This window comes from Passer domesticus, chromosome 4, assembly GCF_036417665.1.
Source record: "Passer domesticus isolate bPasDom1 chromosome 4, bPasDom1.hap1, whole genome shotgun sequence".
NCBI classification, from domain to species: Eukaryota; Metazoa; Chordata; class Aves; order Passeriformes; family Passeridae; genus Passer; species Passer domesticus.
This window is the reverse complement of record NC_087477.1, coordinates 54,305,633-54,330,989: the sequence shown is the minus strand read 5'-3', so window position 1 is coordinate 54,330,989 and position 25,357 is coordinate 54,305,633. Positions and strand designations below refer to the sequence as shown.

General features: G+C 36.1%; 1 long non-coding RNA gene across 5 annotated transcripts in view; it reads left to right on the top strand.

Moving 5' to 3' along the window:
• LOC135299240 (uncharacterized) overlaps positions 1-25,357 on the top strand; it is a 273,288-nt gene that overhangs the window by 27,213 nt on the left and 220,718 nt on the right. For 4 of the 5 annotated variants that reach the window (XR_010361266.1, XR_010361265.1, XR_010361264.1 and 1 more), the window contains exons 2-4: positions 10,513-10,570; positions 13,683-13,884; positions 14,339-14,457. This is a non-coding gene — a long non-coding RNA (uncharacterized LOC135299240). The remainder of the gene's footprint in view (positions 1-10,512; positions 10,571-13,682; positions 13,885-14,338; positions 14,458-25,357) is intronic. The other variant, XR_010361268.1, reaches the window with a different exon arrangement.

Here is a 25,357-nt window from a genome sequence, read left to right as displayed (position 1 = left end):
ATACTTTCTTTCCCAGGGACAGTATGGTTTTCTGTGAGGCTCTAGAATATTCTAGAATATTCTTCTACTGTCAACTGCTGTATGGTCTGCCATTCTTGCTTCCCCAGGATGTTTATATCTAAACATCTGTCCTTTTTTAACTTTCTCAGGTGAGTTACAGAACAAAGGAACCTGCTTATGCCCAGGCTGGTATAGGTGCCCACCAGTCTACCATGTTTGTCAGTAACTAGTAACAAACTTGGGGATACCACTGCATCCAGTGAAATCAGCCTGTATGCACCCAGATAAAATACTTTTTGCAACAGGGTGTGTCTGCAAATATTCTGAGGACAGGCCAGGTTAGTTTAAAAACTTCTCTGATGGATTGCTGTTTGTGGTTTGTGATGCATCCTGTCTAATTGAAGTAGCATGCCATTTTTAGTAAACCAGAAGCAATATTGGGTCATGTAAATATAAATTCAGAATGCACCTAAGAACTGCCCAGGGGTTGTTTGTGGGTTGGTGGCTCAATTTTTGGTGCTATTCCAGCTATCTTTTTAATTAGAAACCTGCCAGGGCTCCTGCCATTTCTTCTGCCCATCCTCCTCAGCAGGCTGCCTGCAACCACTTTGGAGCACAGGATTCCAGGTTTCCAGGTCAGCTGTTCTCAGTGGTTTAGCCACCACTTTATCTTGTAATAAATTGCCATAATTTTATAGTCTGGCTTAATTGGGACTTTGCATTATGCATAATATTTTGAAACAAAGTTAAAATTACATTTTTTATTGTAATTAATTATAGTTAAGGTTGGCTTTTAGAAATCTGCTGTCAATCTTTCTACATTTGTTTAAGTACAACACCTTTAAGTGAATTTATTTTTTTGTTTTGAGAATCTGTCTAAGACCTTCTAAACTTAGCTGGAATATATCCAACTTAACTTTGGTAATTTAATTGAGACACCTAATTTAGGAGCATCTATCTATCTATCTATCTATCTATCTATCTATCTATCTATCTATCTATCTATCTATCATCTATCTATCTATCTATCTATCTATCTATCTATCTATCTATCTATCTATCTCATTAAGTTCCCTTTCAGTTTAGTATAGACACAGTCCAAATAACATCTGAATTGCCTTTTGAATGTATATCCCTTTCCTTATAGCAGAGGAGAATGGAATGAGATTGCCAGAAGTTATGAGGCACAGATCTGTGCCAAAAATCATGTTCTTCCACTTAAATTTAGATACCTGCTTTTTTAGTTTGATTTTCCACTCTGCTGAGCGCCCAGTGATTCATAGCTTGTTTTTCTTTTCTGTCAATAGGACAAACACTTTCATCTATTTGCTTTAATATTTCTGCAACCATGCTATAGAGAATAAATGGCAGAATTACCACTTTTGAATGTCAGGCCACTGACCTCTTTTTAAAAGGTTTTAGAGCCTTAGCTATAGTAATGTAGCTTGGAAAATATCTGATCAAGTTGCAGTTAGTATGTGTAAGGAGGATCAGATTTCGTACAGGTGTGTATTCTTTCATGTTGAGTTGAGCAATAATTTAACCATTTCTTTCAGTGGTAAGATTTTTTAAAATGAACTGTTAAGTTCTTAAAAAGATTTCCACCTTTTGCTTGACTTGATGTGAGGGATATAAAAAGATGGTTTGTAGATATTTCTAATACATTAATTTTTCTCTCTAGTCTTTGTTCACCTGCAAAGTGACAGGGTTGCTAGTTACCACACAAGGACCTAGGCCAGTTTCAGTATCTGTTTATTTGGAGATGGTACAAAATCAACAACAGGACTGTTGTTGGGACTGCAGGCTGCATGTATAATGTATAATTATATAATTACATAATGTATAATTCTGTGTAACATGCTCCTGCAATACCCTTAAATAATATGTACAGTTTTAGGAAATATAGAATTGATTTGAAACTCATAAAGTTTTTCTTTTCTAACTGCACACAGTTACAGCGTACTGAATGGTATTGAGTCTGAATTAATAATAGAATATGAAAAAGTCTGTCTTAAAACTAGGCAGAAGTACATGTGCAGTTATTATATCATTCCTATTAGTCAAGGGCAGTTTTCAGTGAATTTCAGAGGGAATTCTTGTGGAATGGAATGTTTAAATTGTAGAAGAATGGTGGCAGTTCTCTGCAAGTTTCTTGCAGATAACAGGATTGCTTCAAGAGTACTATTTGAAGGATATTGAAGCTTTGCAGAAACTAAAGGCAAGTTTAATGGTAACTTCAATGGTAACTTCAATGGGGTCAGGAGTTGCTATTCCATTCTTTAACTTTTATAACAGTTATTCAGTTTATCAGTGATTGTGATGAAACTAATGAGAGATCAGAATTCTAACTGTGCAAGTTATTTACATTAATACTGATCTTTTCTTTCCTCCTTCTGAGGGAAAATGATTATGACAATAATTTTGAAATTAATGTATCTATGGAGTCACCACGGTTAACCCCAAGGCTGCATGCTATAGATTTAAAATGTCTTGTTAAAAAAAAAAAAAAAAACCTTAAAAAAAAATCCCTACACCAGTTCTTTGAAAGAGTCTAATGCATTGCATTGTATCCAAGTCTAAAATACACGTACTTTTATGAGATAATTTCAACAATAGGTACCATCTGCTTAATGTGTTCATAAAACCAGATATTAATTTCCTGGTAAATCAGTTGTAAACCAGAAAATATTATTATTATTATTGCAATAATTTTTACATAAATAAATGTCTCAGTGGCTCAGAAGGTTAAAGTTTAGAATAAGAGCTGGCATTTACTTTTCTTTGCAATTTGGCTAAAATTAAATTGCCTGATCATGAATCCAAGCCATATTTTATCTTTCATAAAAATAGAAAAGACCTGGAAACAATCTGTAGACCACCAGGATGTCTGAAAGTTATTTTCCAGTTATAAAAATAAACTAGCCTTGAATTTATTCACCATCTGTCAGTCTTCTTTTCCTACCAGGGAGCTGAATTTTCTGATGAGTTGCTTGCAGTCGTAAGGAACAGCTGTAGGAAGCAAGGATACCAAGATTGCTCTAATTATATTAAGACACAGAGCGGCTTTTGGAAATTTGAAAGAGTTCAGTTGCAGTGTCTGGGGAGAAGTTTAACATTTTCAGGATTCTCAAAAGCGCACACACTTCCTACCATGTCAGAACCTCCAAGGGTTCATTCAAATGGAATGGAAATGGGCAGAGTGACCTTCTGTTACTTAATTTTCCTCTGCACCAGAATCTGTGTGCAGGGCTGGAACAGGTGAAGCAAGAGACAGTGTTAATCTCATTAAGGTAAATCTTGATGATCAGAAGAATGTTACCTTTCCATCATAACCTTTGGGCACCTACTGACTTTGATTCTTATTAGTGGTATGCTGTTCTGTTTGAGAAAGAAAAGCAGAAGGTGATTTTTAGTCCATGCATGAAGTGATGATGACTGACTGTAGCTGGGTGAGCTGTGTCCCGTTTGTAGGAAGAGGCTCAGATTTACCAGCAAGTCCTCTCTGACTCCCTTCAGGACACATGTGTAGCAAGATTAAGGTCACCCCTGCTGTAGAGAGGGATGTAATTGACCTGTTTCTATTCTAAGGTTTTTGATTTCTATTATAATTATTATAAATGTATGTCAGCACTCAATAAACATAGGGGTAGCTGCATTTGAAAGAGCCCACATCTTATTTAGACTGCCTGAGATGTTTACTGACACAGAGAGATGGTTCAAAAGTGGTTTCTCTTCTCAAGAACAAAACAAGAGAAAGGTGAAAAGCACAACAGAATCATCTCTGTCTAGATACAATAATGGATTTGACTTCAACATAATAACTAATTAATGAATGAAAGGACTTTCAGACCAAAACTATATGACCTTAACTGTAAGAATGGCAGGTTAAATCTCCTTGGAGACTATTAGGAGCATTAATGGAAAGCTTATTCCTGTATTGTAGACTCTGTAACAAACTGAAGAAAATTGCTTTACAGGATGAATGAAGTGCAAGAATAGTTAAGGAATTATTTGAACAGTATTTCCAGCCTGAAGAAAAATGATTTCTGTATATGTCTTTCATCTTAGTTCTTTTATTTGAACAAAAGCAGCTTAAAATTAACATGACATATTCAGAAAACTGCTGACAGACTTCAGGTCTCTCTACACCGGAATATGCAAAGGGAAAAAGAAGGCATGAAATATGAAGCTATGCTGTCTGTCAGACTTACAGAATGACTGGGCCATGCACCAGATTTATGAAACACTACAATACAATTTGAAGTATATGTCATTTTCCCCCAAAACTTTGTGTGCATGTTTTTTTCCAAAGGCTTGCAGCACAAGGCTGTCAATTCCACAGTGTCAGGTACTGTGCAGCTGAAAATATATATGAAGAAAGGCTAGATGGCTGGCAAATAATATATTATCCTAGAGTTCATTTGTGCAGGTGTTACCCATGCTTCTGGTATACCTGCTCACAGTAGAGTACTCTACTTGGGGCAGAAAGGCTGAAGAACTGAATGCATGACATTTTATAAAAATCTGAGGAGACAAGTCATTATTAGTACATTAGAACTACATCTCTTTTCTTCAGTACCCTTGGTATCACTGCTTGGCATGGAAATTCTGACCCTATTAACAGTGGCTGAGTCTGAGGTTTATTTCTGGAAGCTTTTAAAAAACAGCTGGGGAGTACCTTTCACTTTTATTCATATGCTGTGGCTTCTTTTTCATGTCTTAAAGTTGAAAAAAATCCCAGGGCTCTCCCTGGCCTTATGTGACTTTCATGTGAATACATCTATGTTCCTAACCTTATCAACTTTTTGTGGTAGGTAGAAACAGCCTAGTGCTACCTCTAGTTGATAAATTTCAAAAAGCTTAGTTCATATCCCAATTCCTCTTAAACCTCTCCTTTTTCAGTTCACAACTTCGCAGGCTTTGCTGGAAAATTAAAATTGTATCCTTAAGCTTCATGCTGTGTGCTGTATTTCTTCACAAGTATGATGCCACAAGTAGCTTATTTCTGAGTTTTCAGGCATTTTTATTGTGAAAGTCTTTGAGGCAAGATTACCTGAATTTACAAGTATTTGACTACAGAAGTCCACCTTAAAATATTCTGTGCTAATCCAAATGATCTTTGCTACTTTCATTTAGGATTTCCTTCGGGAAAGAAATAAATGTCTATGTTACAACAGTACCTTTCTTTCTGGAGTGTTATAATTCAGGTCCATCCTTTCAGCTGCTTTCAGACCTCATCCATATTTGTATCATCTGTATCATCTTTTTATTTTTAATGTTCATAGGAAACAACAAGTTAGATCTGTTAGTGTCTTCTGGTTAGCATGGCTGTCAGGTTTCTGAATCTTCACAGTTACCATTCTAGTTCCCTTCCTCTGCAGTGCTGCTTCTAAACTCTTGTGCATGACCAGTATATGGGGCATACAAATCTTTCTTGAAGTATTAAAAAATAATTTTTTCTCTTTTTGGTATAAGTCCAAAAATCTTGCTGCAGGAAAAAGCTAGTCTCAAAATATTATCAGCTGACTTGTCCTAATCCTAGAAGTTTGAGTGACCCTTAGCTTTATCATTTGAATGTCTGAAGCTTAACTATTAATAATGCAGAAGTTTCCTTGGATATACTTTTAGAAACATCAGTAAACTGGGAACTTTTCTTGCTGAAAAGAAATAAATAGAACACTGTGATCTCAAAGGAGCAAAGAATTCCTGGAGCCAGCTTGCTCGGAAGCAGCTGAGTGGTAGCCAAGATTAATTTGTTCTTTAGATCTTAGTAGTCTGAATTTCCTTACTACTCAAGATTGCTTTGGTGATATTTATTATCCTTTTCACACCTATAGCAATTTCAGATGACATTTTTAGAGGTGGTAAAAGAAATGAACTTCTCTAATTTGTAAGAGAAGTTATGTGAATAACTTCACCAAGTGAAGTTTTTCAGGAAACAAACTTTATTAAAACTGCGCAGATTGACCCTTGAATTGTTGTTGTGGTTTTTTTTTTTCTCAATAAAATAATTGGGAAAATATATGTATTTCAGCTCAGTTTCTCAAAATGAGACATATCTACTTTGGTTTCAGAATTCAGCTTAATTTAAAATCATATACACTCATTTTTTAATAGCGCAATAGATAATATAGTCCAGTTTCTTAATTTTTACAAATGTTTCAAAGTGTTTTGTTTTATTTTATGGAGTCAACCAGAAAACTCCCCAAAATAATTATTCACATAGCTCAAGAAATGGGTGCCCAAGTTACTTAGGCTCACTGCAAATGTTCAGCAGTAGCTGTTTTTATTGAAACTAAAATTTCTGTGTAATAAAAACAAAGGTACTGTATAATGAATGTTGTTAACTTGCTTTGGTTGGGTTTTTGTTCTCACTTTTCAGAAGGAAATGGATGGAAAAGTCTGTTCATGTACAGAAATCTCTTATCACATTTCTGGCAAGATGAAAAGACCAGTGACTTGAAGCCCTTAGATAATGAATACATGGATGACAGTGACAAGTGTATTAATGTTATCTGCATTACAATATATTATACACTAGTGAGGGGATAGAATTTATGGGACTGGACAAAGTGACTACAGATCAGGCAATGATTAACATTTGGACCAGTGGCTTAAGACTTGGTTTCCTAAAATTAGGTAGTTAAATCCAGATTCTGGACTTTGGTTACTTTCAAATATGTAACTTAATTTTCTGGGATGCAGAAGACTAGTAGGTGTCATTTAAACCCTGCTTTGTAAACTTAAGTTGGTACTGTAATTGCAATATTTTATAGTTTATGGTTACTAATGGTTTAGTTTGATATTTCATTTGTACATGCTGTATGTGTACTTGTTTGATACATTGCAGTGCGCATAGTTACTGAAAAAGAGTAAAAGAGGAGATTTTTGATGGAACTGCTGAGATACCTACCATCTTAATATAAACCAGTAGCATCATATCTGTAATGAAAATCCACAGAGAGATTGAATTTGCAGTTGGAGAAGTCCAGACTGAAATGCTAAATCTGTAATACAGCAATCTAAAAATTACAAAATAAATAAGACCATCAAGAAAAAAAAATAGAAAAAAGACTGTGAACAGTTTTAAAAAATTGTCTCAAGTACCTTTCATTTCTCTTTATAAGATTTTCATCTGATTAGAGCTCAAATCATTGCTAGTTAGACTTATGTACCAGGCAATTAAATAAGATGAGAAATAACAGACTGAAGAAAGATTTTAAGTTAACATCTCAAATTTCAAGAACACAAGTTTGTACCATTCTACTGCTTGCATGTGGTATTTACACATTCATCATTTCACATATTTCTGAAATATAGCTATGCTACTGTTATGCAAACCTTTTTAGAACTCAAATTAATGTTAAATTCACACAGTTTATTCAATATTTTAGTTTCATGCCACCTTTTAAACTAGTGCTCTAATAATGTCTAGTACCAGTAAATGTAGAAGTATTTCAGTGACCATTTCTAGCTTCTTCTACTTTGTTCTTCAGAATTTGAAACATTCTAGAGTAATGATTTTTACATGTCCCCTGGGGAACCTAGAGGAGTTGAAGTGGTGACTATGCCCTCTTGCTTAATTGTAAATACCAAGCAGTAAATTAGTGAATAGGCTGGTATTCAACTATTATTCATATTTGGTCAAAGGTTGGACGTGATGATCTTGGAGGTCTTTTCCAACCTTAATGATTCTATGTGTTCTCTATATACTCTAGCCAGTACAGAACGCAGCTTTTCAGAATATTTTGAAAGAAAGCTTGGCTGACAAAGAAACAGGAAGAAATAAAAGCACAGGTGGCAGTGGTATCCACGTGAATGTTCTGAGTATTTTAATCGTCACATTAAACCCATGGAATGAGGATAAAGTTCCCAAATGCAAGCAAAAGATACATGAATTCTTCTAAAGGACCAATACTGTGGACAGCTGACAGACATAAGGTGTAAATTCTAGGGTGTTCTTTCTCTTTTTCAGTTCAGACACTAAGCTCCTGGCCAACTGGCAATGGAGAATTGTTGGATAAGTCTTGTCCATAAAACTGGTCCTCAGCTAAATGACAGTAATGCAGATTTCCTTAATGTTCTCAATAGATAGCCTGCTAGATTGAGTTAGCCAGCCCTAATTTATGACAGCTTTTGATCTAACACAGTTTATTGCAGATTATTTTTTTCTATCAGCTCCTTAAAAAAAAAAAAAAAAAAAAAAAAAAAAGTTCTGCATCTTTCTTGCACTGCACTTTGGTTACACAGGCCTCCAGCCAGCCTCCAGGTGAAGTACTCGTGAAAGATGTTATAATCTACAGTTGAATCTCACCCCAGCAGCCTTTCTGATTTGAGACTGATACTCCTAAATCTCAGAGATAAGAATTTTGATGGAAAATACCGTAAGATGGAATGTAGAAGAAAAGGCTAGAGTTAATCTACCTCAGTCCCAGATTTATTTTGAGCCGAGCCAGGCCTACCTGGCTAGTATGATGACTAGTTTGTACTAAGTATAATTCATATACCTTGTCAAAAAGTGCTTCCATCAGCAACTTGTGTAATAGTAAACTCCAAATAATGAGACATTTTGGAAAATTCAGCTCCACGGCTAGACTATAGAAATATTTACTTGTTTTGTGGAGAAGTCTGATTTAATCTTTCATTTTCAGCTGTGGGTAAAATTCTTTCTCTAGAGTCCTGTATTATTCATTCAATGCCAAGGTCTTTGATGAGTTGTTGAGAAGCCTGGCCAGGATGGGAGAACACACAAAAGACTATCATGCTTCTGTAAACAACAGAGTGGTTCAGTCTGAAAAGGTTGGCCAGCTAAGACTTTAAAATGACTGCAGCCCCACAACTGCCTGGGAGAGGTCTGTCATTACTTTGTGGCTTAGAGTGTTGTAGGACAGTGGTCTAAATCAAGGGTATCATAAAGTTTTTACTAAGCTTCTTTTAACAAGACATTGGAAGTGAAGTACTTGTTTTATTGCTCCAGTTACACTCTATTGGATCCAGGCCTACTAAAAGTAACAAATTGTGAGTTGCTTTTTACAGAGGAAGAAATAGTTAATTTTCATGTTGTTTCTTCTGGCCATTGTTTTTTTTTTTTCCTTGGCATCCTTGCTCAGACATTTGGCCTAAGATCAACAAATTTATGTGGAAGATATTGTTCAAATCAGGCCTTTCATAAAAATGGCTTAAGGAGGAAATTTGGTCCTGGCTTGCAACTTAGTCTGAATATAAGAGTTACAATGTGAAGGAATGATTCACCAATGCCACTGGTTGATTGCAACCTCCATATAACTTCTTCCTGCACAAAGACTGTTTAACATTTTTCAAAATCAGCGTCCCTTATTTGTCTTTCTCTTGACATTATGACACTGCACAAACTTCCATAAGGAAATTATATTGGCATCTGAAGGTGTTACTTTTCCTGTCCTTTTTCCTTTTTGATATATTTAATAACACTGAGGTAGAGAGGGAAGACTTCTATGCATTGGAAGTTATGATTCAGGTGTGCAATTTGGAAAAAGAAATCAACAACATGATTTGGACAGGAAGACAATGAGCAATTATTGAGACACTGCAGGAAATTTAATTAAAACTAGGATTTTTATGAGCAGTGTTAATGCTTGCTGTCTCAGCTAACCTGACAATAAAGGCTTTCCAATTGACAGTGACATCTGGCACAGGATCACATGTAGGAATTATGCAGAGGTAATAAAAAGCACTTAATTAGCATTGCAAATAGTATTCCAACATTTAGGAGATGTCTGCAAATTTGCATACAGATACGTAATTACGTAATTTGCAGCTGTTGTGTTTGTTCTGTAAGACCTTGCCACTTTACTAGTAGAATATGTAAATCAGGAATTAATCCTTTTTAGCACCTACTTTCTCAGTAGTCCATAAATCTGTGGCAAATTACAGAAACTTGTGGACTTTCCTATCTTGGCTCAAAATTCAGTGGAAAACAGAACTATATCCCTGGGCTTACTTAACTCTAAAGGTCTTTCAAGAGGTTTGTAAAATGCAGCTCCTTCGTGGTCAGTTTTTTGAACTCCATTCATGTCTGATACCTTAGTTTGCAAGGTCATGCTTCAAATCTCTTTTGATATATTCTCCTCCAGTTTTAGAGAGGATCCAGTTAATATTTATTCTCATTAGTACCTTTCTGATAGAGGTAATTACCTTATGTTACAGGTAAACAGACAAGGCTGGGCAGGAAGGATATCTGACCAAACAATAGTGCTGTCTAGATAGGATATTAAATTCAAGGTGAAGCTGGGCAACTCAGATGCCCAAAAAACACAACTGGACCAAATTATCAGCTAGTAATTTCTTAATGTATGATTTCTCAGTGTAACTTCTTATAATTCCCTTGTATATAAGATTTCTTTGCCTGGATGAGCTTGAACAATTTTCTCTTAGGTATCAACAGAAAAATACATGAAAAATGTTTATCTATACCAGCTTTCTTGAGATATATTTTAATATTAACTTCTGTTTTCTGCATTGATATTTTTGTAGCACATTTCTTGTATTTAGCTCTGGGGAGGTTTGCAGAGATACAGTCGATTAAGAGAAGGTAAGTCTGGCTACAGAGTTTGAACATATCAAAGTAATATATAGAGAAGTTGTTCTTTGGTTTTTATTTTTTAACATGTTTTCCCTTGTGTTTTTGAAAGTGCTTTTAGTACAATCATGCCATTGCCCCTTCCATGTAGTGGAAGATTCCCCTTATGCCTGAGTCCTGTAAAGAATAAAGTTCAAAGCAACAAGGGAGTTCAGAGCAGATTAGGTGATAAAGCATCTTAGAAAACAGTGATTATGCTCTCCCCCAGGAGAACTTCATTGTATCCAAGTTTAATTTGTGCTATGAAATTGACTGGGTTGTGGGCTGCTAGTTCCTTTTACACTCTTCCATTAGACTAAAGCAGTTTGCAGTAATATTTTTCTTTATTGACTGTATAATACCTTTTTGTTATTTTTTCTTGTAATCTAAGTGACATTTGCAAAATGACAATCTGTTTATGGAATAATTATAATTAACAATGAATATATTTTTAAGGGTCTTGTTGCTGGTTTTAATGAGTATGAAAATGGGAATTGAAAATGAAATCTTTCTGCCTAGAATGACTGATCTGCCTTATAGGCATTGTCAGCAACAGTTTTTATGGAGAGAGGGAAGTTGTAGTAAGAGAAAGAATAAAATAATGAGCCTTCATAAATGCACTAGACAAAGACAGGAGCAACAGATGTTTCTTTTTCTTTAAACTGAGTGTGTGAGCACAAGGAGAAATGTTCTCTGCTGACTGCTTCAGCAGAGTGTTACTGCTAGTAGCTGCTCTACTGAAAACAGAAAACATGGAAACATTGCTTCACATTGCTGTAGCTACACCTGGTTTTCTACAGCTGACCTTTACTTTCTAGAGGAGAGTTCTAGAGGATGAACTGTGGCTGGCTGTGCAGATGGTTCTGAGCTCTCTCTGCACCTCTGACTGCAGAATGGGAAGTTCTGGGGACTCAAATTCAGAGATGAAAATCCCCACGACTCCAGCCTCGTGCCATTTAAATACTGTAGGCATCTAATCAGATCATATGCAGAAGGTGTCAGCTCTGTGTCTATTTTGCTTCTGATCACAGGCTTCCAAGGTAGCACGCTGTCTCACTGAACCCCAGAGTTACTTTTAACGTCTTCAATGACTTACACTTCTCCTGAGGTAGCTGTAACTTAGGCACTGTCCCCTCTTCTTTCCTGCTCCACCTGCTGTCCCTCCTTACCTGGCTGGAGGTCTACTGCCCTTTGTGTGGATTCCATGTGCTGGGTCTTGAACCATTTGTTAAAGAGCTTTTTCTGGAAAAAACCCATGTGGAACAATACTGTCGCCATGATATTTTATGAAAAATCCTTTGCTAGGATTTTTCTCCTATTCTAGCCTTGAGAAGCCTCAGAAAAGAAATGTAAACAATTAACTATCTGATGGCTGTGGAATGTGGTCTGGACATTGTTTACCAACAGGTGCACCTTTGATTGGTTCATGTGAGTTGTTTCTACTTAATAACCAATCAAAGATGCAGCCGTGTCAGACTCTGAGTCACAAGCTTTTGTTATCGTTCCATTCCTCTCCTGTCCTTTCTGGTTTCTGAAGGACCTTTTCTCTCTATTCTTTTTAGTATAGTTTTAGTATATAATTTTAATATAATATATATAATAATATAATAAATCAGCCTTCTGAAACATGGAGTCAAGATTCTCCTCTTTTCCCTCATCCTGGCAGCCTCAAACATCACCATACAATACTCTTTCAAAAGGAGTGAGTGGTTGTACAGAAGTGCCAGAGTTTGGGAATGCTTCAGACTCCCCAGGCAGAGACTGACTTGGTGTTTGCCTGCTGTGCAGGGCTAGGGACACAGGCCTTGGTCATAGGCCAGGGCTCCCTTCTACTGCCAGACACAAAGAAAGGCCCAAACCACTCCTCCATGAAGGAATTTGTGTGGCTGAGAGTCTTTCCCTCGTCTCATGTGAGGTACAAACCTTCCAGCAGCAGATAGAAGATGATTAGGACTAATGGTGCTTCTCCTTTTGTGTTCTGGTTCTTTCAGCCACAGTTACTAAAAAGTACACTCACAGAGGACATTCTTTTGAATTAAAGATCCATGGCATTTTTTCTCCCAATTAAGGGGTGCATTTTTGAGATGCACAGCACAGTTCTTTCTTTTGAAAAAGTAGGGGAGTTCCCAGTAGTTTGATCTGTTTTCTGAACTTTCTTACAGCTTGAAAAAGGTTTTCTTGCAGATTATAACTGATTTATTTTGGTCAGTGCCATGCCACATGCCAGTTCTAGGCCAAACCAATTATAAACACATATCTTTTGTTAGCTGAACAAATCTGATGTAACAAAATGTAAGCCTGGAAACCCAGACTTTTGCAGGAAGCAGGCTGTCTGGAAGACTGTGATAGAACGTCCTCTGCAATGCTGAAGCCGGGCAGGAACTCACTCACAACCTGTGACAACCTGTGTGCCTACAATTCTTAGGGCTTATTTGGAAATTTCAGGTTGTCAGGGGCCTATCCTGATGTAGGACCAAGGCTTTTTAGCCCTGTGTATATTCCTTTGCTATTATTAGTAAAGAAAAGAGTGTATACAAAGTCACTTTTTATTGAGCTGTTGAAAAGGATCTGTAGTTATATATGTTTCGGCAACCCCTGGCACAGTCCTGGTCTTGTCTGTCATCTCTAGATACTCTTGTTTTATGAAACACTGAAATCACACTGTGCAAGCCAAAGAAATAATTTCCTTCCTTTCAGTCAGGAATAGATGGTGGAGAAACTCCACTATCAATTTAATTCATCAGCTTCATTGGCAGTATTTCAAATTCAATGGTTTTCAAATATATTTCTAATTTGCTACTAAGAAAATTAAAATAAAATTCCTAAATGTGTTACCAAAAGCAGCATTCAATACAGACTAATCTACACGTCAGGAAGGCATTCAATTTTTTTTTTGTCTGTAACTGCACATAATTAGTGTGTCTGCAATAAGCATGTAATTTTTATTATCTCTGAAGAGTTTGGCAGGGGGAATACATCATTACCTGCACATCTAATAATGTGTAGTGCTACAGTTCGTTTTCTGAGATGCCATGTGTACTGACAAAAAACATTGACTTTATCTTTCTCTTTGTTTTTTTTATAGACATAGCAGAAGCCTAGCAGTCTGAAGCAGATAAAAAATAAGGATGGACAATATGCTGCAAAGACATTTGCATAAACAGTGAGCAGTAGTGAACAGCAAAAACCAGTCCGAAGATTCAGTGAAAAACTGCTTATTTCCAAGGCTCAGGGAATGTCAAGCAACAACAAAAAAAGTACATTCTATCCAGCAACCTTGAATATGTGTAAGTGGTTTTATGGACATGTAAAATAGCATAAGAATTAGCAGACTACTGGGACATAAATAAACATACCATTGCTTTTTATTGTTGGGCTTTGGGCCATATGAAGTACAATCTCTTGAATATACAGCTTTACTATTAAATGTGTTTAATTATCTCACTAAATTGTGGATATAAGTGAATGGAATAATTTAGAAAAAGTAGCTACAGACATGAAGTAGCACTGAGAGCTGCTCAGAGTTGTGTAGTTCCTTGAAGAAGGAATCTTTGTATTAGGAGCAGTAGTATGCTGGAAAAGGTTGTGTAAAGAGGACAGTGATAAAGAGGAGAAAAGCTCCTTGAGGGTAACAATGAGAACTGTGTGGGCATGATTCTTCAAAACACTGTTTTGAGGGACCAGCAAGCAAGTCCTGCCCTTCCAAGGCGCTTCTTGGGATCAGATTTATTTTTCTTGCAGTCAGTGAAGCCTCAAGTGTAATCCTAAAAGCCCATGTAGAGCCCCCACATGAAGACTGCTTGTCAGCTGTGATATGGCATCTGGAAGACCTGGAGGGTGGATGTGTCAGGAAGTACACTGTGAGTATGGCTATTCCTGCAATCCTTTCAAGACAGCATAAATCCACACTTTGAGCCATATACATAATTTAAGCAGAAAAATGCAATTTAAATTACATTCTTTCTGTCTGAATGGAAAACAGGCATCTCTGGTGCAGTTCTTAGTTGGTTTTAATAATTTCTTCTTCACATTTGCACTGAATATGAAAAAGAGGAAAGAAAAGTCTCTTAAAATAAGAAGTACCAATAGGACAATTCAATGAAAAGGAAGTTCTGTTAAATTATTTTTCTTCTCAAATTAAATATTTGAGAAGAAAAACGAAAAACTCTTCAGCTGCTAAATGTCCTGTATTAAACTTTAGAGCTGTAAGTCCCTTCTTCAGGTGAGGAAGTTCTGTGGGTCCAGCTGGAGTCTCGTGAGAGCTGTGGTAGAAGCTGATCTTCCTTGCTAATGGAAAATTTGATTTCTGCCACACACCATTTCTCTTCTGCAAAATCTAAGCTAATGGGGTTTTTTTGAGAAATGTATATTTTATTAATTGTGGTTTGTAAGACTGTTTTTAGACTACAAATCAAATTCTGCAGTTATATTACTATGAACGCAGTCAAAAAATGGAACTTTTCTGTCTTAGTGGATGCTAAAATAATATTTAGTGTTTATAGGTGTGCCAGGAAAAAAAAAATCAACTAGTAAGTTTATCTAGTCTAGTTACATGAATTGACCCCTTCCTTCTATGATCTACAATCAGAATACCTAGTGATTTTTCAGATATGTAAATGATCCTGTCTTCTCTCAGCACTTCTGAAAGAGAATACACCTATTTCTCTGTATATGATAATGACTGTTAATATATGTTGAATCTGTAGAGTGTAACTTTTTTTTTGTAGTAGATTATTTTTGAAAAATCTGATCCCATAGCAAAAAAAAGCATATACAATAATGTTTTAAGATAAATATCCTCTATAGCAGCTTGCTATGAAAGCTTTAAACTAAAAGTATGATGAAAAAATTGAGATAGAAAAATGATTTTTTAGGAAAATTGTTTATGCTCAGAAGGAAATATTACCTGGTTTCAGAAATTCTGTTGATGTCTGCTGCATGTGTACATTTCTCATTCCCTATTATAGCTTTCATTCTTTACTTATGTTCAGTTTTTATTATGACTATCATTTGAGACTAATAATACAAAGTAATATTTTTTCTGCAGTTCTTGGAAGTATCACTTTTGATGCCTAAGCCACCTGATTTTTACAGACTGAATATTTTATGCTGGGAATGAAAAAAAAATATGCAGCGCTCCCAATAATGAGTTTCTACATAAAATCATTGCCTTAGGTCCAATTTATCTTTTCTGTTTTAAATGTTGCTTTTCTTTGTCTTTGACTACAAATGTTTCTCAAGTTTTTTCAAGGGCTGAAATTGTGCTTCAGAAGTAACAATATAAAGAATGCCAAAGTTATATTTATTAAACAAACAAAGATCTCAAAGAGTTCTGCCATTTCCTTTTTTTTTTTTTTTTAACTTGCTTGGCTAATGCAGTCATACTGAAGATTAGCACAATTTTACTGAAGAAAACCAATGCATAATTGTTTTACTAAGGGAAGTTCCACATATTACAAATGCTAAAAGCTTACCTAGAACTGTTTTTTTCTCACATAATTATCAGTTAATAATTTTTATAAATAGTTATTTATGCATAATTAGATACTAGAGACATTTTGAGGACCCCAGATGATACATTTTAAATTGAACTCTTGGTTTCATTGCCTTCTAGGGGTCCACTACTTTGTGGGTTTGGGCCAAACACAATGCTTGAGATGAATTATGTTATTTCAGAAACAGTAGCTGCTGATAAAAACAGTGAAAAGTGAAATTCAAGGAACTGTTCAGTGACATAAATACCAATAAACTACAGAATTACAGCCCATTCCTCTGAGATTCTATGCACCAACAGTTAGTCTTAAGTGATTCAGTCGTGACTAATTACATATTACCAGTCCTGATCTTTAACACTTCAATCAACCTTTAGTTGTGCTGTTTATAATTTGTCTCTGTTTATGGCTTTATGTGATAACTGTGCCAATCTGCATTTCATTAAAATTGACGTGGAGGTGATGGAGGCTTTCTCACATATTTTTTTTTTTAGATGCATCTCTTTCTTTGCTCTACCTCTTCATTTTTGCTCTGCAGCTTATTTTACTGACTGCCCCATAGTTCAGTGGCTTTTGTTGAGTTGTTGTGAGGGAAAAAAGGGGAAACCAAACATCTCTGCAGTCCAAACATGACCAGTTGCATTGAACAACCTGGAGCAGTGTGAAGTGCAGGATGTAGATGTCACCAGCAGCAGGACAATGGACACTGCAGCCATATCAGCCTTATGCTGTATGCTGAGAGGCAGGGTTTGAGTGTTTTAGCTCAGTGTTATTGTGACAGCGTTTTCTGAGGTTTGGGAAAAGATTACATTGTGCTTCCCTAGCCCTCTGAGACATGACAGGCTTTTGGAGACTGCTCTGGGATCTGTGGATCATCTTCATGTTGTGGAGCTGGCTCACTCTTCAACCACCAAATCCATGGATGTGAATTCTACATATGGAGTCCTCATAGATGTAGATGGGAAGAGCAAGATACCACACAGGGACACCAAAAAAGCCACTAACAGAAGGGGGGGGGTTCAAAAACTGGTAACACCAAATGCATTATTAAATGGATTCTCTGAACTACTAAATCAGAATTGGGCGCTTTCTTGCAGGTGGGAATCCTCAGACAGGGTTGCCCCTCTTGGAATTAATCTTCTAAAGCATATCTGCCTTTTTTCAGTAGTCCATGGCCTAGAGAGCAAAAATTTATGTTTCTTCTTGTGGGCAGTATCTCTTTAAGTTCATGATTTGTTCATGATCTCTAGCTTTTGGCTGTGGTTTGTGCAGGTATTATCCTTTGCATCCTTAATAATGTCACAATTCCACACTTGTTTTGGTGATATATCTATATATATCGGTGATATATCAGCCGATAGATATAATGTACTAAAATTGTTTGGAGTATACTGACAAATTCAGACTTTTTTTTGATGAGGTAGCTGTTTCTAGTTCAGTCAAACATTTAGAGGGGCCTCTAGGCTGTCAGTTTAATACAGAATAACACACAGAGAATATTCTGAGTTGGAAGGGACCCACAAGGATCACTGAATCCAACTCTTAAGATAATTGGTTTCTTCTATGGTACGACACAGTTTATTTTTTGTGTGAAAGGATGCTTTAAAAACACCAGACAGCAGCAACAGAGTGGTTTAGGTATGTTGGGGTATAGTACTGAGTCAGGACAATCCTGAGTTGAAATCTTTTGTTTGACTTCAATCACATTTTCTTTTATTTGTGGGTACAAAACTGGCTCTTGTTTATTCTGGACAGAAATTGCTGAGTAGCCTGCTATGATGACTGCTTTTGGCAGCATAAATCTCATAATGCAGGTGTTAAACTTCGCTGTTTAAGCAATTTTGTACTGTGCTCTCTCCCTATTCATGAACTGGTGTCTTGGATCTCTGCTTGTTTAGGGATCTCTGTGCTGCAGTCCATTTCATAACACAGGGGTGCTGTCAGGATTGTCTGTCTCTGCAAATCCAGCCCAGCATGTCTCTTTAAAACATTAAGTCCTCATGTACAGCCAAACCTTTGGGTTAGATCCCTTTTAGAATCAACAGTATCAGCTGTGAATATATCAGCTGGAGGATGAACCCTGAAGTCATGTGCTGCATGTTTCAGGCTGAATTTGAGTTTAATTGCATGTGGGAAAAAAAAGAAACAAGAAACATTTTAAATTTTCTGACCACAAAGATAACCTCCCACTAGGGGTCAAAACCATGCTCATTAATCCATGTTTATATACTTGAGTCATTGTTCTTGATTTTAAAATATCTTCTAAATCATCAGCTCTAATGAAAATGGTTGGGTATTGAGAATTTCCAGATGTACTCTGCAATGTAGTTTTCTGATGATAGGTCTGATATCCCTAAGAAAAAAATAGCCTATGTTTTTTGCTGGCTTTGACTGTGAAATTGCAAATTTCTTTTTAAAGAAATTTCAAGAATTTTTTAAAAGAAATTTTTCAACAATTTACTTGAAGTAAAATGTTACCATATGATTACTGATAAAAACATTTCTGATTGTGTTGGGGATAGAATCACAAAATGCTTTCTACTTGGGAGTAACTCATGGTTTCTAAGGTTGTTCTAAAACCAGTGTGTTTTGACCTCATGAGCTGTTTAAGCCAAATGACTCTCAGCTTTGACTTAGCAAGAGATAGGAAATTATTCCCTTGTGTAAAAAATGATATGGGATCCTGCAAGCAATGCATTTTGAGGTGTTAAAATAATTTCTTAAAAGCAGTAGTTTGTGATTGAGCAGATCTGTCAACTGCTACTTTTGTGTGAATGGAGCTTATTTTAGGTTGCTTTCACTTCCATATCCCTGGCCAAATTGCTGTGCTGAAGAAATGCAGGAAGCAAATTGTGGTGCTCGACTTCCCAAGAATCTCTTGGACCTTTCTACTGGCCTTTCAAATTGTAGCAAAACTGCAGCAGGGCAGTACTAATTTTTTCTTCAGCATTTTACATTTATTAATACTAGATGGTAGGTCCATATTTTTAGAGTAATATGAATTCAGCTGCTGAAGTAGCCGGTTGTTTTTAGAAATACCAGAGAGGAGTACTAAATGCCACAGCATACCAATTTTTAATATTTCTTTTTCTTATGCATAACTTACTGAAAGAAGTAGTACATAATCTTTGGATCTTAAGCTACATTTATTTTCCTTCAAAAAAGAGATATTGATACATTTTGCATATATGGGAAAAGAGATAAAACACGTTGTAAACAGTCTTCATTAACCTTCATCACAGTCTGTAATAGTTGGTTAGGGTGTCAAGTTATAGAAAAATGCATTTTGTTTAAACTGATTTTAGTTGACTAAAGAATTTCCTCCTGTGGTAACCAAGTGAATGTCTAAGAACTTATTTTTGCAGGGAAAGTGGGAATCTGTTAGAAATTATCTCTAGATAAGGTGCATGAGCTGTGTAATGAAATGCTTTCAATACCAGACCACATTTGCTTTTAATATAAAAGTAGTTGGACATGAGAATTGTCTCCCTAAAGGAGTTCTTGCACAAGTGATTTCCTGCCAGTAAAAATGTTTTCTAAATTTTTATTGAATTCGTTTCCGGTTCCTGCAAACTAGTTATTATAAGATATGAAAATCAATTCTGACATTTCCATTTTTAACATTTATTTTAGTGTCTATTTTGTAAAGAGGAAACTAGCAAATTGTGCATGCAGATCTCTAAAAGTTGTACCTGGATGTGGTGAGTAGTGGATGCTTAGGAAAATAAATGAGAATCAAGACTGGTGCGGCTTTGCTTTGGCCTAGCAACTTCTGGCAAACAGGGGGAGATGGCAGGCACACCATTCTTTTGGGTAGCCACCAGTAGACATGCTATTCATAAAGTTGTCTTGCCTTTCTTATAACGCATGTCAATATTTTCCACAAAGTTCTTTGGCAATGAGTTTTGCTACGGAGTGCAGGTGATGGGTGATGAACTCGTATTTCCATTTATTTTCTTGTCCTTGAGTGCTCTGTATCTTTTGCTGAAGAATGAATGTTCTCTATTCACTTTCTCTGCACTACTCATGGATTAGTCGTCTTCCTCCCTATTCACTCTTCATTAGTTTTCTGTCTAATAAATATAAGAACATGAATCATTATGGGAAAAGGAAATGAGAAGACTCAGAGCATGCAGTGTAGTGCTTTGGGTTTGGAAAAAAAATTAGAATATTCTGGTGAGCAGTATAACAAAACACCCCACAGCTGACCATAAAATCTACTTGTGTTGTCTTTACTGAGGTAATTTCTTGCAATATTAGATTTGACTGATATTGGTCTGTAATTGTAGTGCCATTGTTTTCTTAGTGATTTTAATCACATAGAAATGTTTTGAGAGACTGGTAAATTTGGAAAATTGTCTCTTTTCATATGAGACAGAGAAACAGAGGTTTCAACAGGCAACAGAAGTTGCCTGTTTAGAGTGAATGCATTTAAAAATCTCCAGTATGCAGCCTACCAGATTTCACTAGAGAAGAATCCTAGGCCAGATCCAAAAATTCCATAATTGCCCCCAGAAGGACACAGAGTTAAAAAAGACCAGACTCAAACAGATTCGCTTCTCAGTCCTGCAGGGACTTATAATGAAAAACTTTCAAAAAGTCTTGCTCAGAACTGAACTAACAAACCTTGAAGTGTTGCAAAATTAAGCACAGTAAAAAGGACTATTCAGGAAAGGACAATATTTTTAATAAATTAACTTATTACCTAAATTAATCTCCTGATTGAAGTTTTAAAAAACTAATATAAAAGACAAAAAAATCCTCCCTCATGAAACTTTGAGATTTTGTATTTAAATGCAATCTACAATTTTTCTTCCACAATGAATTTATGGCCTTTCTTCTTAAACCAGGAGACCTACATAACAGGAAGGAAGGTCTTCCCTGTTAGTAAACTAGTACCTTTGCTGGTGACCTAAGTTGAGTTCATGCTAGCATCCTTCTAAGACATATGTTACAAATCCACTAGGATTTCTTGACCACCAGTCACTTCCTGATGGTCTACAAATAACTTTCCACACAGATATTTGGACTTTTAGACTTTCTTTTTGTATTACATCATTCTCTATTTGGATGGTATGTCTCAGAATAGGAATCTTAAGTCTTCATCAACCTGGAGAGTCAGAAGTGTGGTCTAGGTCACTGGCCTAATATTTAATGAGTGCCAGAGTTTATACTCTGGAGTTAAAGCTTCAGGTGAGGTAGAGACTGACTTTTACATTTGAATGCAAATCAATTAAGTTGGGTTAATTTGTTCACTTAGACATAGCATGCCCTGTGTTGTTCTGACCTTAGTTCTCCAGCTAGACTCTTCTGGAGATTCAAACTGGAGTTCCAGGTGCTAGGAAACTTTAAGAAAATTACAGGGATAATCAAATTTTTGTAACCAAACAGCAACATCAAAAAAATTCTGATAAACAATATTTTCTCTAAAATAATTTGGAAACACAATATTTTTCTATTAATGTCTGGGTCTTGAAAGGGATCCATTGTCACTAGAGACCTGATACACTTAATATCAAGCCCAGTGAAGAGAAAAATGTTGTTTTCAAGTGTATTTTCCTCCAAATTTCTTGCCAGGAAGACTGAAAAAAAATCCCCAGCTTCCTGATTCTATCAGACATTCATTGTTTTTCTACCAACTAGCCTTGAGGGTTGAATGTTGTGTGTCTGTTGAAATCAACAGAATATTCAATGCTTATTAGAGAGCTGCTGTTTTGTTGTATGAATTAATGTCTGTGCAAATAGTGACTTAGTGTTTTGAGTTCTCATGCAGAAGAACGAAAGAATAGCTTGGCAGATGGGCTTCTCAGGAGGTACATTCAACAGATAATCAGTACAATACAATTCCTTTTATCTCTGCACGTACACAAAAATATAAAACACTGTTCTGATAATGTTTCCTCCCTTTCCTCAGCTTAGCAGCTCTGTGTTTCTATCTAGTGTCCAACCACACAAGCCCCTATGGTGGCAAGTGTTGGAATATTTCACTACAGGCTGACACATCTATTTTAGTGGATTTTTATACTTGAACTTTAATAATATATAATGATGTTGCTAGAGTGTGTAGGAGCACAGGAATGTTTTGCATCTCCAAGTCATTGAATCCAGTTTTCTGCTGCTCCAACAATAATATAATCTAACTGTATCTGATTTGAAGATATTTTGTTTAATCCTACTTCCTTCTGTCGGAAGCTGTCCTGTCAGCTCAGTGCTTAATGGTAAAAAGACTCTTGTCTGCCCTGCGTCTTATTAGTGGTTTGACTGTGGATGGTAGAGTGTCATTGATCCTGACACAGTAGTGCAACTCAATTTTTTCCCCAGTTGTCTCTTGGAAATACCTCTCTTACACATTCCACATTTGACATTCCACATTTGACTGTTGCCATACACAAATAATGTCACTGTTTCACAGTCCACAAATACTGTATGTTATACTCAGGTCTTTTTCCTTCTTGTGTAGTTTCAAATATAAGATTGACCAGCTTTGAATGAATAAGTATTTCTTATTCATTCAGAACTGTATAACCTTGCGTGATTTCTTGTTTTATTTAATCCCATATTTCCTTCTCTATTATTCAGTGTAATTCAGTTCTTCCTTTGTATAATTCGACTCTTCCTTTTTGCCTTTTGGGTATCTTTTTGCATAGGCAAAGTTTCCCTAAGATGTCACCACATCTCCTTGGCAGATTTCTCTCTTATTCCTTTTTGTAACAAATACATTAGTGAAATCATGAAATTAGGAGTGATACCCTAATTACTAACCTAATTATTACCGTACCCTGCTGTATCCTTCTAGCCATATACATCTTATTTTACCAGTATTTCTCACCTCAGTAATTTCCATTCTTCTCTCTTCCTTCTTTATTCCATTAATCAGTCTGTTTTCCTGCTAAGTTAATTATTATCTAATTTAATTAATAATATCCTCTCTCTGGACTTGGCAGGTATTTGACTTCCAGCTTAATTATTAATTAATTGATAGCTCTATACCATCTCTGATGGGATATGAGTTGACTTATCAAAGAAACTCAGTTTTCCACACAAAGCTTTCAGATTAGGATTATGTGATTAATTTCCAATAGATATTTGCTACCTTCTGTTCATCTAGTGAAGTTGAAGACAGCTCCTTCAGTTCACCACTTCAATATAGCTCTTCCAGATTATGGACAAGCAAGGGGAAAGGAAGAGAAGAAAAGACTTGTAAAAACTGAAGAGACATTATACTGAATTCACCTGTTTTGTATATTATTTAGGAATTGCAAACATGATATTTCCCTCTTTCTTTAAAATAGATATTTCATGGACATTTATAGAATTATTGTTGTGTTCTTACAGAGTAGGGTCCATTCAGATAGAAATCTACATATGTTTTTCTCATCAAGGTGATACAGTCAATGTGTCTTTCTCCTCTGTACTTTGATTTTAAGACATACCAGCCCAAGTAGCTGTGAAGCATGCAAGTCCTGAAAGTATTGCAAGCACAGGATGTTTTCTCAGTAACCTTTAAATGTAGATGGCATTGCTTAGTTTTGGCTTTTCCTTTTCAATCTGCTCTATTTTTTACTTCTGCATAATTATCCTCACATGAAATAATTAGTTTCAGCTGTACTGATCCCTCCTCATATATGAAAAAGCTTCCTGGCTACTGTAAATCTTCATCACCGAGGCTAATTCCCTTACAAGTATGGAGCTTCTATTTGGATTAAAGCACTGAGCAAAGATTAAACGCATTTATATTTATTCATTCTTTTGACTTCTATATTCCGGTCCAGGAGGCAGCTTTGGAAGGCTGTGACGGTTTTGATAGCCTGCCATTATGTTGTTTTTATCCTCATGTACTTCAGTGCTTAATCTGATTATTATTTATATCAAAACCAGTAAATGATCAGTTTTGTGTTCATGCTTTTAGGACAGCTTTTACAGCCTGATAACTCAGTCAGTATTCATGATTTCCCTCTCCAGAATGCCTTTTCAAGTGCTTATTGAAGGAAAATATGTAATGATAATGGTAAAATTTCTGCTGAGATAAGAGTTCTGGATGTGTTTGTTTAATACTTTAAGGTGCTGGACCATGTGACTTGCATAACTCAGGGAGATTTAAGACAGCTCCCCAAAGAATCCACCACCTTGCAGGACTGGAACCTCAATGAGTGTTTTTGGCTGGCTGTATTAGGCAATTTGTTCTCAAAGTTTTTGTGTTCTTCATGGTCTTCTTGTGTGGATTACCTCACACTGCACTCTAATTCCTCTTTTTTTTTTTTTTTTCCATATAAGCATCTGTGCAGCTCAGTAAATAATCTATTGACATAATCATGTCAGCTAAGACTCTGAAGTTGTGTAATCTCTGAAGCTAACTGGAACTGTTAGAATGAATGTGTTACAACAGAGGAGAGTTAATTTCACAGATATGTGGGGCTTGTGCTGTGATACAAAGCAGCGGAGTTTTCTTGGCATAGTTACAGTCATGCTGAATGTGCTGCCTTGGTATAGGGTATTGTTGTAATTCCTCATCTATAAATTGCAGTGCAGTCATCGTTCTGGTGGTTCTGCCCAAACCAAACAGATTGTCTCCATAATCTGTCAGAAATTACTCCTTCAGTCAAAGCAAAAGGCCCAGAGAATTTTGCAAGCCTGGCTCCCTGAAAAACACCATTCTTTTAAAGACTCATTGATAAAGACACTGAATGTGTCACATCCCAGAACAGATCCCTGTGGTCCTGTTTGTCACTGTCCTCCAGTATGACTCATTAGTCACTGCCTCATGAATTCTACCTTTCCAAATGTACTCCAAAGTCCATGTACAGAAAAAAAAACTAAATTCTTGTTTAATTGCAGGCTTTCTGGGAGACCTTGTCCAGTTCAGTTACAAAAGTTTAGGCTAATAAATAAATGTTAATCCATCATGTGTTCTTCATGGCAGATGGAAAGGATCAGAATTACACAATTACACCTACCATTAAGCTGTTCTGCTGGAATGGGACTTGATTCTGAATAATCACTAGTAGCCTCATGTCAGTAGTGAAAGCTGTCACTTCCTAATGTCTTTACTTTTTGCTACCTACCTTAAAGAGGAATGTAGAAAACTAGATTTCATCTTCCTTTGGAAATAGTGTGTGTTTGTAGATGAAGGATGTTTCAGAGAAATGGTTGTATTGTTTAGTCATTGGCATACATCAGGCTGTTCTCTTCAACTTTTGTTTGCCTTTACGACCTCAAAAATCTTAATTTTTATCTTTATTCCAAAACATTCTATGAAAAAATAGGAATA